This window comes from Syngnathus acus, unplaced genomic scaffold (genome assembly GCF_901709675.1).
Source record: "Syngnathus acus unplaced genomic scaffold, fSynAcu1.2, whole genome shotgun sequence".
Classification (NCBI taxonomy): domain Eukaryota; kingdom Metazoa; phylum Chordata; class Actinopteri; order Syngnathiformes; family Syngnathidae; genus Syngnathus; species Syngnathus acus.
In genome coordinates this window covers 94,033-111,899 of record NW_023590223.1, presented here as the reverse complement: position 1 = coordinate 111,899, position 17,867 = coordinate 94,033, and the positions used below count along the sequence as shown (strand labels likewise).

At 46.0% G+C, this 17,867-nt stretch overlaps 1 long non-coding RNA gene and 3 other non-coding genes across 4 annotated transcripts; all 4 read right to left on the bottom strand.

The window, feature by feature from the left end:
- Positions 1 to 694: 694 nt before the first annotated feature.
- On the bottom strand, positions 695 to 806 carry LOC119118904. Its single transcript, XR_005097006.1, has one exon. It is a non-coding gene; the product is annotated as a U5 spliceosomal RNA (small nuclear RNA).
- A 1,986-nt stretch (positions 807 to 2,792) lies between these two features.
- On the bottom strand, positions 2,793 to 2,865 carry trnam-cau. Its single transcript has one exon. It is a non-coding gene; the product is annotated as a tRNA-Met (tRNA).
- Positions 2,866 to 3,292: 427 nt separating this feature from the next.
- Positions 3,293 to 3,365, bottom strand: trnat-agu. Its single transcript has one exon. It is a non-coding gene; the product is annotated as a tRNA-Thr (tRNA).
- Positions 3,366 to 10,282: 6,917 nt separating this feature from the next.
- LOC119118895 lies at positions 10,283 to 11,552 on the bottom strand. Its single transcript, XR_005097002.1, has 3 exons — positions 11,531 to 11,552; positions 11,003 to 11,021; positions 10,283 to 10,901 (listed from the first exon to the last, which is right to left on the bottom strand). It is a non-coding gene; the product is annotated as an uncharacterized LOC119118895 (long non-coding RNA).
- Positions 11,553 to 17,867: the final 6,315 nt, after the last annotated feature.

Genomic DNA, 17,867 nt, shown 5'->3' with positions numbered 1-17,867 from the left:
CAGGCGCTTCCCAACGATCAACTTCACAAAGATGATCCGCTCATTTACCCTGCTAATGCTTAGCACTTGATCTATCCACTTTTCAGCGATAAGTACTCCAACACCACCAGTCCCTTCGTTACAGCCTTGCCAGAAGAAGTAATTTATTCCATTAATGAGAATTACATTGACCTTTATATTTTGCTTCATGTAGCCTGATCAAAATGAATAAAACTTCTCTCTGTATGTGCATTCACGTGTAACATTGAAGGAGGTGGATATTGTGTTTCAATATGTAAATATATACCATCATTGTCTATTAAGACACTAAAAGTTGATGGAACACATTTTGTTTTGAGACTGCTGTGCTTATGGATGAAGATGACTTGTACTTGTGATTGTGCTTGTGAACAGTAAAGAGGAGTGCTTGTGCAATTGAGGGGGATGGTTATTGGTTTTTATTCAAAAACAATATTTTTTGCCAAATTACAATAGATTGACATGTGCCCATTCAAATGGGTACCACCAGAAATTAAACTGTATTGATAAACGAGGTCTTAAACGTGATTGTCTGTCTGCACTCAGCATAATTTCACTGTTTATGTGAACATGTTCACATATGTGTCGGTATGAATTACTTGACAGTATGACTGTTGCACGGAGTATGATATAGGCAGTTATCCGTTGCGATATTGATATTTTAACAGAGAAAGAAAGCTCCGCTTTCGCAGAGCATCACAAAATTGAGATAGATTCTTATTGTTCCTCCCCACGGAAATCTTGAGTAAAAGGCCAAAGATTTATTCGATCTGAAGAGAAATAAGAGTGAGCTGATAATATGGGGAAAAGTTTATGTTTAATGTATCATGATATAGTGAGAGCCCTTCTGGTTGCTAGCAGGTCTTTATTCTCTCGCCCTAGAAAGGCTAAGAACATCAAGCCCGGGTGGAATAAATGGGTAGCTGGCCACCATGCAGAGGCCAATGAGGCCCACAAGCAATGTTCCCTCTAAGCTGCGCGCGTGCGCAATCGCGCACTGCCCGCACGTTCTCAGCGCACAAGAAATCTATCCAGCGCATTAATTGTCATGAGGTGTCTATTGCCGGAGGATAACTTTCTGACAGAAAAGCCAGTGGTCTGGATAACATCACAGCAGAGCATTTAAAGTTAGCTGGCCCCCGATTGACAGCGCTGCTGTCTCTCTGTTTCTCATGGCTTGCTGACTCACGGTACTCCATGAAGTCTGTAGTTCTGGTCCCTGTTATAAAAGACAAGGCTGGTAAAGTAGGATGTATTGCTAACTGTAGACCAATAGCTCTAGCTAGTATACTCTCCAAAGAGTACTTAACTCTGTCAAGAATTAGAAAAATTACTTCTTGACAGATTAAGTGTATATATAACTACCGTATTTTTCGGACTAAAAGTCGCTCCGCAATATAAGGCGCATTAGCCATAAAATGCACAATAAAGTGAAAGAAAAAAAAAAGATATAAGTCACTCCCGAGTATAAGTTGCATTTGGGGGAAATTTATCCGAAAAATCCAACGCCAAGAACAGACATGAACGAGCAACAACAGGCTAAACGATAGGTATACTAATGTGACATAAACACAAACGAAGAGCTGAGGACGGGCCTGACGTAACATTCAGAGTTATTCAAATAACTATTACATAAATAACACGTTTATCAAACTATCTGTGTCACTCCAATTCATTAAATCCATCGATCGTCCTTTATGGAAACGATGCCACGTATGTGCCACGCCGCTGACGTCTAAATATTCTAAATATTCCACAGACCCATATAACGATATATAAAGTATATATCAAATAACTATCATATAAACAACAATATTATCAAACCATCTGTGTCACTCCAAATCATTAAATCCATCGATCAAATTCCTCGTCCTTTTAACAAAGTACCAGGAAAGACGTGGGTTTGGTAAACGGCTCTTTATTTAACATAAAAAGAGTTCAACGAGCCAACAACTACTGAACTGTAACGATAAAAACATATACAAGTTGCTACACGAAATAAAATATATCAAATAACTATAACAGAAATAGTTCACCGCCACACGGCCCCAAGCACCGGCATCGACTTCCAGGCGTGTCTAAATCTAAACAGGTCTTCATGTCTAGTGTATCATCAAATTGAAAGAGGAAAATATAGGTAAACTGTTTGTGTGCTGTTTTGATCTTTGTTGTGGTGACCCCGAATGTCAGTGACAAAAGCCAAAAGAAAGAGGCAAATTTTTCATCTTATGTACAATTTTTAATTTGTTTCTCTTGACTCCAGTCGAGCAACCTGTGCTTGCTGATATTCACAATCCCTGCTTACTTTGCTGCCCTACCCCTTAAAAGAAGAAAAAGTTATTTTAGTCTGAGCAACCTGCTCCCTACTGAAAATAGGGTTTCCAACTAAGGTTTCCAACTAGGACGAGGGTTTCCAACTAGGGCTAGAGTTAGGGTTAGGGCTAGTTTGGAATGGGTATATAAAAAGTCTGCCCCACCTGAGGACCGAACTGTTGACCTTCAGATTGTGAGACTGACATGCTAGCACCTGCACTAATGAGGCTGTGCATTTGCAGTTTTACAATTCTTTTTTACTGTAAAATTGATCCAACCACCGGCCATTTCAATCAAACTGAACTTCACAGAAAGAAAAACTGACTTTAAGTCTGAGCATTCTGAAACTAGGGTTTCCAACTCAGGTTAGGGAAGCCAACTAAGGTTTCAAACTGTGGCCAGGGTTTCCAACGAGGATGAGGGTTTCCCACTAGGGCTAGAGTTAGGACTATATGAAAGTATGCCCCGTGTGAGGATCGAACTCACGACCTTCAGTATATGAGACTGACACGCTACCACCTGCGCCAACGACGCTATGTATTTGCATTTTGTGCAATTGTTTTTTACTGTAAAATTGATTCAACCATCGCCCATTTTGATCAAACTTAACTAGGCTAGGGCTAGGATTTCCAACTAGGACTAGGGTTTCCAGGAAGGGCTAGAGTTAGGGTTGGACTATATATAAATCATGCGCCGTGTGAGGACCGAACTCTCGACTTTCAGATTACGACACTGACGCGCTACCGCGTGCGCCAACGAGACTTTGTGGCACCTGTCTTAAAATTCTATTTTACTGTAAAAAAGATTCAACCACCGGCCATTTCCATCAAACTGAACTTCATCGAAAGAAAAAGTTACTTTTGTCTGAGCATTCTCAAACTTGGGTTTCCAACTAAGGTTTCCAACTGGGGCTAGGGTTTCCAACAAGGACTCGAGTTAGGGTTAGGACTAAATAAAACAGAGCCCCGTGTGAGGGTTGAACTCACGACCTTCAGTTTACTAGACTGACGCGCTACCGCCTGCGCTAACGAGGCGTGAGTAGTTGGTCTTACAAAGGTAGTTTATTGTAAAATTCATTCAACCACCGGCCATTTCAATTAAACTCAACTTCACAGACAGAAAACTTTATTCTATTCTGAGCAACCTGTTATCTTCTGAAATTGACAATGATTTTACTGTGGACTAAGGAAAACAGCGCCCCGTGTGAGGGCCGCGCTCACAACCTTCAGATTTTGAGACTGATGCACGACCACTTGCACTAACAAGGTAATATGTCAATTGCATTACAATCCTCTTTTACTGTAAATTGATTAATCCACAGGCCATTTATGTCTGTAACAATTGTGAACTTCACTTGCCACAAAAGGCTGCAGTCATCAGAAGTCGTTGCCATGTTTCACTTGGTACAGTCTTTCACATGGCTATGTGGCCTAATGGATAAGGCGTCTGACTTTGCATCAGAGGATTGAGTGTTCAAGTCCATTCATGGTCAATTTAATATAATTCATATGAAATCAATGACTTTATTTCAGTCTGAACCAACTCTTGTATACTGTCAGAAAGGGTTTTGGTTTCTGATTTATTTTTTTGTTGTGCTGACTCCCCCCAATCTCAGTGCAACAAAGTGACAAAAACCAAAAGAAAAAACGCTTTCTCTATTACACACTAGGGCCAGCGTTTCCAACTAGGGCTAGGGTTTCCAACTAGGGTTCCAACTCTGGGTAGGGTTTCAAACTAGGAATTCCAACTGGGGCAAGGGTTTCCAATTAGGGTTTCCAACTTGGGCTGGGGTTTCCAACTAGAGACAACATTGGACAGCTGCCACTTGTTGGGAACCTTTAAATGTTTAGTCTTATCAACGAATGTGTTTCAGAGGCTAGATTTAAAACGTGGCTGCTGGTTTTCGTGAACCAAACCCATTAAAAAAAAGTGAAAGAATGAAACAATTCTCAATAGGAGAAGCCTGGTTATCTCAGTTGGGAGAGCATGAGACTCTTAATCTCATGGTTGTGGGTTCAAGCCACACGTTGGGCGTCCCTGCTTGTTGGGAGCCGTTGAATTCTTAGTCTTATCAAGGCCACACTTAAAAAGTTTCACATGGCGATGTGGCCTCATGGATAAGGCGTCTGACTTCGGATCAGATGATTGAGCTTTCGAGTCCCTTCATAGTCAATTTAATGTGTCATGCTTTAGAAATCAAAAACTTTACTTCAGTCTGAACCAACTCTTGATTGATTGATTGAACTTTATTCATCCCACAGCGGGGAAATTCACTTGTCACAGCAGCGCATATGAGTGCAAGAATAATACGAGTGCAAGAATAAAACAAGTGCCAGAATTACAAAAAGGGTCAATAACAGACAAGGATAAACACAAGTGCTGCTAGTAGAGGCGAAACACATTCATTTTTATCAGGTGGCATGCATGTTGTAAAGTCTGACAGCAGAGGGAATGAAGGACCTGCGGAACCGTTCCTTCCTACACCGAGGGTGCAAAAGTCTGCCGCTAAAGGAGCTGCTCAGGGACCGCACAATCTCATGGAGGGGTTGAGAGGTGTTGTCCATGATGGATTTAAGCTTAATCAACGTCCTCCTCTCACCCACAACCTCAATGGAGTCCAGGGGACAGCCCAGAACAGAGCTCGCTCTTCTGACCATCTTATTCAGTCTCCCCCTGTCCCAGTCAGTACTGCCCCCACCCCAGCAGACCACAGCGTAGATGATGGCCGAGGCCACCACAGAGTCATAGAAGGTCCGGAGGAGAGCCCTGCACACACCGAAGGACCTCAGTCTCCTCAGCAGGTGGAGGCGACTCTGGCCCTTTTTGTACAGGGCGTGGGTGTGATCAGTCCAGTCCAGTTTGTTGTTAAGGGGAACACCCAGAAATTTGTAGTTCTCCACTACCTCAATGCCCGATCCCTGGATGTTCACCGGAGTGAAGATGGGTGCTGTCCTCCCGAAGCTCACAATCAACTCCTTTGTCTTGCTGGTGTTCAGCTGAAGCTGGTTGAGCTCAGACTAGCTGACAAAGTCCTTGATGACCAATCGATATTACAGATCGTTCCCCTACGAGACATTTCCAACAATGGCCGTGTCGTCGGAGAACTTCTGGATGTGGCAGTGAGCGGTGTCATGACTAAAGTCTGAAGTGAACAGGGTGAAAAGGAAAGGAGAGAGCACCATACCCTGGGGAACACCAGTGCTGCAGCGCACCACGTCGGACTCACAACGATGTAACCTCACGTACTGCGGCCGGTCGGTGAGGAAGTCCGTTGTCCATGCAGCCAGGCGCTGGTCCACACCCGGCTTCTTTATCTTCGCCCTAAGCAGTGACGGCTGGATGGTGTTAAAAGCGCTGGAGAAATCGAAGAACATGATCCTCCCAGTGCTCCTATAGAGGCTTTGCAGCTGACGTCATCAGCCGCGCACATTAGCTTGGCGGTCATCTTGCCGGTCAACATTTCAGTGCCGGTCAACGACTCACACACGCTTTCTTGTTACATCTGCTGCTATTTGAGCTTGAAAATGCCGGAAACCTGCTGTGCTGTTGGATGTAGCAATAGACGAGGCGATAAACCTTCTATAGATTTCCGGCAAACATCCAAAAACGCGATAAATGGATCGCGGCGATTCGTCGTGAACGATGGAAACCTACGATTTACACAAGGATATGCAATGAGCACTTCATATCAGGTATGTAAACTATTCACCCCTGATTTGTTTCACAAAATGTGAAATAATACAATATGGGATGATACAAATATGATTGTTGAAAATGCTGGGTGCATTTTTAGAAAGGCAGCAAGAGCAGCAAGGCAGGGAATGGGATGATTTCTTCAGTTCACCCCCCCCCCCCTCCGTTTTTATTTTTTGTTTATTTTTTCATGATGCTTCATCTGATTGGCTTGAAAATCATATTGGAATTGAACAATTAATTCTCATGAGTGAATGCATTAGGAAATTTCAAAAGAAATTATTATGAACCTTGTGAAACAATTTTTTTTTAATGAAGCATTTTTGAACAAGAGGCTTTTTGTTACTTCATTTGGCACAAGGTAAAATCTACATTGATAACGTTTTCAAGCCATTGGCACAAGGTTAAAATTTTTATTGGTTAAGTTTTCAAGCCAATCAGATGAGGCATCATGCAAAAATAAACAAAAAATAAAAATGGTAGCAACTTGAACAGACAGGTACAGTTTACTGAATGATTTCACTCTATTGAGTTTTTTAATATGTCAAGTTATGAAATGCCATTACGAAACAAACTGAACTGGGTATATCCCCTTCAACAACGTGCTTAATTATAGACTTAGACTTAGACTTAGACTTAGACAGAACTTTATTGTCATTTTGTCAACACTAGGTGTGTACAAAACGAAATTTCGTTGCATACGGCTTTCAGCAATGTAGAGGTATTTCGGCTGGTTAAAAAAAGTGACATTCTATATAAAAATATGAAATAAGATAATTATAAAGTACAAAGTGCAGCAGTGATAAAGTATGTGAACAGTGCAGGAGACAAAAACAGTATTTACAAGTGTGCAGAGGAATGCTACGTTTGAATGTTCAGCAGTCTGACGACAGCAGGGAAAAAACTATTGCAGAACCTGGTGGACCTGCAGCGGATGCTGCGAAACCTCTTCCCAGAGGGCAGCAGGGAGAACAGTCCATGGTGGGGGTGTGATGGGTCACTGATAATATTTCGGGCTCGGGACACGCAGCGCTGGGATGACAAGTCCTGAATGGAGGGAAGAGGAGCCCCGATGATCCTCTCTGCTGTCCTCACCACTCTCCTCAGGTTCTTCCAATCGGAGGCGCTGCAACCTCCACACCACACCGAGAGACAGCTTGTCAGAATGCTCTCTATGGTGCTTCGGTAGAACGTCCTCATGATGGGTGGGGGCAGGTGGGCTCTCCTCATCCTCCGCAGGAAGTACAAGCGCTTCTGTGCCCTCTTGACCAGTGTTGTGGTGTTCACAGTCCAGGTGAGGTCGTCTGTGATGTGGACTCCCAGGAATTTAGTGCTGCTGACCACCTCCACAGCTGAGCTGTTGATGATCAGTGGAGCGTGGTGAGGCTGGTTCTTCCTGAAGTCGACGATGATCTCCTTCGTCTTCTCCACATTCAGGATCAGGCTATTTTCTCTGCACCAGCCCACCAACTGCTCCACCTCCTCTCTGTAGTCCAGGTCGTTGTTGTCCCTGATGAGGCCCACCACCGTTGTGTCGTCTGCAAACTTCACGATGTGATTGGTGGTGAACCTGGGGGCGCAGTCGTGTGTCATCAGGGTGAACAGCAGGGGGCTCAGGACGCAGCCCTGAGGGGAGCCTGTGCTGAGGGTGATGACATCGGAGGTGTTCTGTCCGACCCGGACTGACTGAGGTCTGTTGGTGAGGAAGTCTAGCAGCCAGTTCCGAAGGGGGGTGCTGAAGCCCAGGTGTTCCAGTTTTTCCACCAGATGTTGTGGAATGATGGTATTAAACGCTGAGCTGAAGTCCAGGAACAGCAACCGCACGTGGGTGTTCCTCTCCTCCAGGTGAGCCAGGCTCAGGTGAAGAACGGAGGAGATGGCATCCTCAGTGGAGCGGTTCTGCCGGTAGGCAAACTGGAACGGATCGAATGTTGGGGGGAGTCTGGAGACGATGTGATCTTTGAGCAGCCTTTCGAAGCACTTCATCATGATGGGAGTCAGTGCCACAGGTCTGTAGTCATTCCATGAGGTGATTTGAGGTTTCTTCGGCACCGGAATGATGGAGGCAGCCTTGAAGCACACTGGCACTTTGGCTTGGTCCAGCGAGATGTTAAAAATGTCTGTGATGACACCAGCCAGCTGGCCTGCACATTCCTTGAACACCCGCCCAGGTATGTTGTCGGGGCCTGGGGCCTTACGTGGGTTGACTCTTCTCAGAGTCTTCCACACGTCGGCTGAGTCAAGGCAGAGGACCTCCTCTTCCTGGTGGGGAACAGTTTTAACTGCCGGAGTGCTGTTTAGTGCCTCAAAACGCCCAAAGAAGTTATTTAGACCATTTAGGAAGTCAGCATCAACCTCACCCACCGGGGGGGAGGGTGAGTTGTAGTCCGTGATCGCCCGTATGCCTTGCCACATACTCCTGGTGTTATTGGCGTCGTGGAAAAAATCCTGAATTTTCCGACTGTGGCTTCGCTTCGCTAGCCTGATGGCACGGTTCAAGTTGGCTCTCGCTGTCCTCAGTGCCTCCTTGTCGCCAGACTTGAAGGCTGAGTTCCGTGCTCGTAGCATATGACGTACATCCTCAGTCATCCAGGGTCGTTGGTTGGCTCGGGTGATGATGTTCTTAGTGGTGCTGACGTCCTCGGAGCATTTGTTGATGTAGGCTGACACAGTCATGGCGTACTCATCAATGTTGATCTGATTGTCATATGTTGCTGCTGATTTGAACATGTCCCAGTCAGAGCACTCAAAGCAGTCCTGGAGTGCCTCCATGGCCCCCTCAGACCACACCCTCACCTGCTTCACTGTGGGTTTTGCTCTGATCAGCAGGGGCCTGTATGCAGGGGTTAGCATAACAGATAGGTGGTCTGAAGAGCCGAGGTGGGGGCGGGGGGCTGCTCTGAATGCATCCTTTATATTGGTGTAAACCAAGTCCAGAGTGTTCTCTCCCCGAGTTGGAAAATCCACGTGTTGGTAAAAATGAGGGAGAATAGTCTTCATGCTAGCCTGGTTGAAGTCCCCAGCAATGATGAAAACCCCCTCTGTGTGCGTGGATTGCAGCTCACTGATCGTCCGATAGAGAACCCTCATGGCCTCTTTAGTGTTAGCGCTAGGAGGCACGTACACAGCCGTGATGCTAACAACAGTAAACTCTCTGGGCAGGTAGAAGGGTCTACAGTTAACAGTCAAAAGCTCGATGTCCGAAGAGCAGAAGCTGGCGACAGATCTAGCATTTTTGCACCAGTTGTTGTTGATGTAGACACACAGCCCACCTCCTCGGGATTTACCGCTTAGCTCGCTGTTTCTGTCGGCGCGGAATGTAGCGAGCCCCTCCAGGCTAACGGCGTTGTCCGGCATTGATGAGTTCAGCCATGTCTCCGTCAGGATGAGAGCGCAGCAGTTCCTAACTTCCCTCTTTGAAGAGAGTTCCAGTTTTAGATGGTCCATTTTATTATCCAGTGAGCGGACGTTGGAGAGGAAGATGGATGGAAGCGGCGGTTTGTAGGGGTTAGCTCTCAGCTTAGCCGTTAGCCCACCTCGACAGCCGCGCTTTCGCCGCCGGTCACACCGCCTACGCTTACTCCTCCTCCGGCGTGTGCTGCCCGGCGAGCCCGCTGCGTCGTGAGCTCCTGGGGCTAGCGCCCTAAGCACTCCGAGGCTACGCAAACAGACCAGGGTAGTTGTGGCTACGAGTCCGAAAACACTCGATGACCGTACCTCCAGCAGGCGCTGGCGATCGTACACTACTCTACTGGATGGATGAACTAAACTTTGTGTTGTTTGTAGTGTCCTAGGCGACATATTTTGTGAATATCCCCGTAGATTGCTGAGACGCGTAGCGGCCGCGGCCGACTGGGGCGCCGCCATCTTGGAATTTATGGTAGTCATTATGAATAATGTGATTGTTTAATTGTTTCAGGTGCAAAAAGCGAAGATCCACTATCCCCAGACTATGTGCCAAGTATATTTGAGCATACCGAGTCACCTCACAAACGAAAACTCAAATGTTCATTGAAGATCTTTGAGAGAAGACAAAATCTCAAGCAGCGCAAGAGAGACCGCGAGAGGGCATTGGCAGCAGCAGCAGCACTTGTCAATATTTCCCAGTCTGTCCCTTGTGAAAAGCTGGTGAAGATGTGATGTTGCTTGGCCCCTGGACTCTTCTTCAACCGCAGATATCTGAAAAACATTTTAATAAAAATTGTTTTCACTATGATTAGATTATTTGTAACAGGTTGGAGAACAATAAATTATTTATGATATATATATTAATGACTAAGTGCGAAAAAAATGCAAACCTGCTCTCTGGTAATGGAATGCAACTTTTCCAGCTCTGACCGGCATTTTAGTGCAAGTTCATCTGGGCTGAGTTTCATATTGCCAGAATCGTACAGCTGGGAGAGAGGTACAGGAAGCTTTCGCTTCACTGCCCTTGGCACAAAGTTGTCAGCATAGTCAGGGACAATGCTCAAAATTGCTGGTCTTCCACCGCATTCAGACAAAGCCTTGTAAAAGGCAGCTTTCTGCTCTTCAGTTGGTGGAGGAACATTCAGCAGTTTTCTCGCAGCACTTTCCTCAGGAGTTGAAACTTCTGACTTTCGTTTCTGGGCTGGACGGGCAAAATCGATATTGCATCCTTCAGCATATTCTATGTGCGATGGTGATGGTTTCAGCCACTGACAAGGTAGTGATGTGCATGAAGTGGCCGTCTTCATACGTATTAATGTCTCCAGGGCGAACAGGGATGCTGCTGAATGTGAACATGTTTCACCCAATCCAGCCATGCAGGTACAGTGGCAGCACAGGATCTGACCATCTTTCGCTATTGCTACCCAAGGTCTGAGGGGAGGATCATTCATCCGTTGAGAGTGTTTTACCTGAAACAGATAATATGACATACCTTATATTATTATCAGTCCCTAATTTGGATATAATATACAAGGCTAGACCTCTTACTGTCCATTTATGCATATTTTACCTGGCATTTGGTAAATTTTCTCATGAATCATTCATTAAATTAGCTTGAAAATTTAAACCTGGTTCATTTTGAGCAAGAGACCAAAAGGAATTATCAAGCATGAATTCTAAAAAGTATTTTTGTAGAAATTGTTGCATAAGCTCTATATTGAATAGTTGGAAATTATGTAATGTTTTATTGTAGGAATTAATTTCTCAGATTTCAATGATATTTTCCTTACCTTGGTCATGAGAAGAAATCGATTCTGTTTGGAATCTGCCATATCAGCCCATCATGCACAAAACCTGCTGTAAAATACTTGTAGGCATCCAGACTCTTGTATGCCTTAAGGTCCTTTCCAGTGTACGGAGATGGTGAATCGACGAGGTAATTATAAATATCTGGATATGAGAGATCAGGCAGGTCGGCTGTTGCAAAATGCTCAGGTGATTTTAGCATGCTTCTCGGTAAAAGGTACGGATCCGTTGTGCCAACAAGGTTCAACTTCTCTCTGTAACGTTTCTTGGATTCTTTATCCAAATGCCCAACTTCATTGGATAGCAAATCAGCCATAATTCGGATGAAATCGGTGAAAATGTAGCGCAGAAATCAAACTGAATCTGTACGAACACGTAGGAACGAGCTGACCGGTTGACCGCCAAGATGGCGGCATAACACAAAATCACGTGATAAAATCACATGACTGCAAAGCCTCTATAGTCCTCCAGGTGAAGCAGTGTTCTGTGCAGTAAATAAATCACTGCATCGTCCACCACAACACCAGGCCGGTAAGCAAACTGCAGGGGGTCCAGCTGCGCTCCCACTAATAAACGCAGGTGACCCAGGATGATCTTCTCCATAGTCTTCATCAGGTGGGAAGTCAAGGCAATAGACCTGAAGTGGTTAGGCTCCTTGGGGCGCGGCACCTTCGGTACAGGGACCACGCAGGAGGTCTTCCACAGTCCTGGGACCTTGTTCAGGCTCAGGTTGAACAGGTACCTGACCACACCACTCAGCTGGTCCGCACAGTCCCTGAGCAGTCTTGGCCAGATGCCGTCTGGGCCCGGGGTCTTCCCTGCCTCGATCTTACTGAGGTGACTCCTCACCTGGAGATCTGTAAAGGAGAGGGGGATGTCGGAAGACCGGGGTGATGGAGTGGAGACAGAAGAGTGACTTCGGGGGGGGGGGGGGGTGAGAGGGGGTTGGTGAGCTGGCGGGGGGGCTGGAGTGTCGAAGGTGGCAGAATGAGGTGCGGAGCGAGGTGAAGAGGCGGGAGGGAGGCGGAATCAAATCTGTTGAAGAACAGATTGAGTTTATCCACCCGGTCCTTGTCCCCACAAACTGGTTTCCGATCAGCCCCGTTACCATGGCCCGAGATGGATTGCAGACCCCTCCAATGTCAGTTTTCAGTTCAACAAAAACCAAAAGAAAAAATGCCAAGTTTTCTCTGTTGCAGATGTTTTGGTGTGTTGATCACTAAAACAATGTTAAAATGAGGAGGCCTGAAAGCACCGCTTTTACAATTCAGGAATATACAAACGATTTGTGTGCCAAATCTTCATTACAGCCAATAGCAGAATCCTGATTAAAGGTACAAAAAGACAGGCAATGACTATGTGTGTCCGCTGGTTCTTCTCTGCAACACAGGAAGTTTGCATTAGCAGGGACACTACAGTTGTGCCCATCGGCAAAAGGCAGCCCCCAACTACCACATGGGGCCGCAGGGGGCCAGGGGCAACGGCCCAGAGGGGGCTCAGGGGGAAAAGCTCCCTGGAAACTCCTGCATTTTGGCAGTATAGCAACCCCAAAACCATTCATTTCATCACTCGATTTCAACAGTTTTGTTAAAAAAAATATTCCTGCTTGGTGGGCTGCCAAGGTGAATATAATACAGTCAAGCCTCGGTTTTCGACCACAATCCGTTCCAGAAGGCGGTTTGAGAAGCGAATCGGTCGAATTCCGAATCTATTTTTCCCATTACAAATAATGGAACATTTTTAATCCGTTCCAAGACTTTTTTAAGCATTTTTTCATTTGCGCATTTTTGTCCGATCGCGCAACTGCAGCGCACCGCCGACCGCGCAACAGTAGCGCGTCGCCGACCGCGCAACTGCACCGCGCTGGTTGCATTATTGTGACAGAGCCGTCACTGAAATTTAGAAAATATTTTTAAACTCCTGATGTACTTTCCAATATTCAAGTGGACCTAAGTGCACAGGGAGCTTATTATAGTCCGATCGTGCAACCGCAGCGCGCCGGGCGCTAACTGTCGCATTGCTTTAAGAGCGTCTTTGTGTTCCGAGTTGTAAAATGACGCTGCTCTCGAGCCATGCCCATCTGAAGCAGTTCCTGATCCTGTTCGACTTTTATTTCCCTGGCACCATCCTCATCTTTTTTCTCTAAAACCTTCGCCATGCTGGCTAAAACTTTTGCTAATCAGGCAAATGAGTAGGCAAATGATGTGACGAAAGTAGCGCCAAAATGCTGCCGAAAATAATTCAGTTGTTGTCGCAATACTGCTGCCAGCCCCCCCATATAAAAACTATTTTCTCAACGGATCTACAAGATTCACAAAAATGATACCTCCGATGGAAGAAAACACGGAAATCCGCGGATCCGCGGAAGATTCTCATCCCTGCTGTGGTATTATCGTATGTTGAAACTATATTATATAGCAGGGGTCTCAAACTCCAGTCCTCGGGGGCCGCATTCCTACAGTTTCCCTCGTTAAACACACCTGATTCAATTATCAGGCTCCTGCAGAACGTGAGGATGAACTGATCATTTGAATCAGGTGTGTTTCACGAGGGAAACTTGGAAAACATGTAGGAATGCGGCCCCCGAGGACTGGAGTTTGAGACCCCTGTTATATAGTGTGTTATTGGAGGTCTCGCATAATTATTGACAGTTGGGGCGCTGTGGTGCACCAGGGTATTGTACTGCTATTGAGACACGAGTGGGGAGGAAATAAAAAGTTGCTGAATAAAGAAGCCTTCATCTCTACTCCGTATAAACACAACATGGTGTACTGTGAAACAGTAACCCACATGAAGAAACGTCCACCGCGGAGGGAAAGGACGAGACGTGTGAGGAAGACAAATGAGTGACGGAGAAGACGAGCGGAGTGATGGCTAACACAGCCAGCGCTACGTTTAGCATTCAACCACCGGAGCCCTTTGATTTTTCCAAGCCGCACGAGTGGACAAAATGGATAAGGAGTTATGAGAGATTCCGTCAGGCAAGCAACTTAACAGCAAGCTCCGAAGAAAATCAGGTGAATACCTTGATATACTGTATGGGAGACGAAGCAGATGTCGTTTTGAGAGGCTTGAAGGTCACTGAAGCAGACCAGCGTGACTACATTAAAGTGAGAGATGGTTTCCACTTCACCTTTATAGTGAAAAAGAACATTGTTTATGAACGAGCACGCTTTAATATGCGAAAACAGGAAACAAATGAGACTGTTGATGCATTTATCACCACTCTGTATGCATTAGCTGAACACTGTAATTATGGGACATTGCATGATGAGCTAATCAGGGACTGGATAGTGGTTGGACTGGCTGACACACGGCTCTCAGAACGCATGCAAATGGAGCGAGATTTGAATCTTGAAAAGGCTATAACATGGCTAGACAATCTGAGGAGATTAAAAAGCAGCAAAACACACTGAGGAGTGACGCCAGTGGTGTAAAGCAGATGGATGTTTGCTCTGTAGACAGAGTATGTAAAGGCCGAAAGCAAAAAGAAAAGCCAAGATTCAATAAGTTCAAAAGTAATGGAGCTAAGCCACTCAGCAACATAAACCAGTGCTACAAATGTGGTGTCGCACCTCACTCTAAGCACGAGTGCCCTGCCAACGATGCCAAGTGCCACACGTGTGGTAAAAAAGGTCACTACCAGCGTCTGTGTCGTGCAGGTAAAGCTGTGCACGGTATAGAGGAAGAGGAGGAAAGCTTCTTTCTGGGCTCAGTGACATCAGATAGCCATACATGGACTGCTGATATAACCATAATAGATAGAAATGTCACCTTCAAACTCGATACTGGTGCGGATGTTACTTTTCAAAGTCAAGTCAAAGTCAAAGTCAGCTTTATTGTCAATCCCTTCATATGTCAAGACACACAAAGAAACCGAAATTCCGCTGCTGTCTGCTGTATCACAGACTGAGTTTAAAAACATATTTTCCAACACAAAGCAGCCTGTTCTCAAAAAGCCAGAAAAACCCTTGTTGGGTCCAGGACGGATTCCACTGGACGTGTCAGGGTTCACCAGACTGCAGCTGAGGAAAGGAGCCAAGCAGACCATGGAGAAGGTTGTGTTTATGTTGTTCAAAACCTGAGCACGCCATTGCTTGGGTTGCCAGCCATTAAAGCCCTTGGCTTGCTTATCCGAGTTGACAGCATAGACATGGAGACCATCAAGGCAAGTTACCCCAAGTTGCGCAGCGGTCTGGGTAAGCTACAACAACCATACACCATAAAGCTCAAGCCAGGTGCCGTGCCATATTCAGTAAAAAAAACCAGGAGGATTCCACTACCTCTGGTGGGTGAAGTCAAGAGAGAGCTCCACCGCATGGAAGCTCTGGGCGTCATCAGCCGGGTGGAGGAGCCAACTGATTGGTGTGCCGGCATGGTGGTCGTGCCCAAAAAGGACAAAAGAAAGGTGCGGTTGTGTGTGGATTTAACCGGCTTGAATGTGTATATGTACCGTGGAAAATACATTCTCCCATCTGTGGAACAAAACCTGGGAACGCTTACTGGAGCAAAACTGTTCAGCAAGTTGGATGCCAACTTGGGCTTTTGGCAGATTCCATTAACGGAGGAGTCAGCCAAGTACACTACATTCATAACGCCCTTCGGACGGTTCCACTTTAACCGACTTCCATTTAGCATCGCTTCTGCGCCCGAACATTTCCAGTGCAGGATGGCGGAGATCACAGAGGGGCTCAAACAGTGTGGTTTGTCACATCGATGATCTGTTGGTGTGGGGGCGGGACCAGGAAGAGCATGACACTCGACTTAATGCCGTGCTACAAAGACTAGAAAAAGCAGGCATCACACTGAATGTGGACAAGTGTGAAATCTCCAAGAGCGAAGTAGTCTTCCTGGGCCATATAATCACAGCCACAGGCATCCGCCCTGACCCAAGAAAGACAGAGGCCATCACAGACATGACAGAGACCACAAATGCTAGTGAATTAAGGAGTTTTCTCGGCATGGTCAACCAGCTGGGAAGGTTTATTCCCCAGCTAGCTGAAAAAGATAAACCGCTCCGTGACCTCTTCTCAAAGAAAAACTGCTGGGTCTGGGACGTGGACCAGGCAGCAGCGTTTGAAGACCTAAAGAAAGCTCTGTCCTCTCCTCCGGTGCTGGCTATGTATGACCCGGGCAGAGACACCAAAGTATTTGCTGATGCATCATCGTATAGTTTGGGGGGTGTAATTCTCCAGAAATGGGGGGAAGGATGGAAGCCTGTGGCTTACACATCACGGTCACTCACTCCAACTGAGCAACGATACGCACAGGTGGAGAAGGAGGCTCTGGGCCTCACATGGGCCTCACATGGGCCTCACATTGGCCTGTGAACGGTTTCGGGATTTCCTCATCGGAAAGGAGTTTTGCCTGGAGACCGACCATAAACCCCTTCTCAGCCTGCTCGGAGCCCAAGCACTGGATCTTTTGCCACAGAGAATCCAGGGTTTCAGTATGAGGCTGATGCGCTACTCATACTCCATCGTGCACGTACCAGGAAAGTCGCTTTGGACAGCAGACACACTTTCACGTGCACCTGTAAACTGATGACCAGGAGCTGATGGAGAGCACAAACATATTTGTGGTCTGTGTCACTGAGAGTCTACCTGTCAGCTCATCATATACAGAAAACCTGAAAGAGCAGTTGAAAGCCGACAGTGTCTGCTCGCGTGTCATGACCATGTGCATGGAAGGATGGCCAGCACATGCAAAACAGCGCTGAAAAACTACTGGCTGGAGCGAGCTACATTAACAGTGAAAGATGGCTTACTGCTAAAGGACACACGACTGGTAATACCTTCTGCAATGAGGAACGACATGCTATTCAAATTACACGAAGGACATTTAGGTGTCGTGAAATGTAAAGCACGTGCACGTCAATCTGTGTGGTGGCCAGGACACAGCCAGCAAGTGAACGAAATAATACTGAACTGCAGGACATGCATACAAGAGCGACACAACCCAAAAGAGTCACTCATGCCATCAGGGTGCCCTGAAAGACCTTGGCAAAGGTTAGGAACAGACCTTTCTACACAATAGGCAGAATAATCCTCTAAGGTCTGACGAGACAAAGGCAGTCTACCCTATGATCTCTGGAAAAAGGGAGATGTGGTATTACCGTATGTTGAAACTATAATATTATATAGTGTGTTATTGGAGGTCTCGCATAATGTTGACAGTTGGGGGCTCTGTAGTGCGCCAGGGGCATTGTACTGCTATGTGAGACACGAGTGGGGAGAAAATAAAAAGTTGCTGAAAAAAGAAGTTGCATTAGCGTTCATCTCTACTCCGTATAAACACAACAGTGGTGGACTGCATTCGCGCTCTCCCCTGGTCTTTCTGATTAAAACAAAAATCACGCTCTGTAGTACGCACATGGAGTTTAGGTCTGCGGTGCTGTGACACACTGAACGCTTTTGAGCATGTTATTAACTGTACTCTGGAACTGTGCATTTGCTTGCTAAACTGTATTAACCAAATTAGTCAATGCAAAATAATATGTAATTACCACGTTCCTGACTCGTTACATGATATGAACGTATCAAAACCTTTTTGTCGGCTGTAGGTCGGTCTTTTTGAAGAATGCGCCTGATTGTTGTTCCTCATACATCAAAAGTATGGATTTCTAGAAA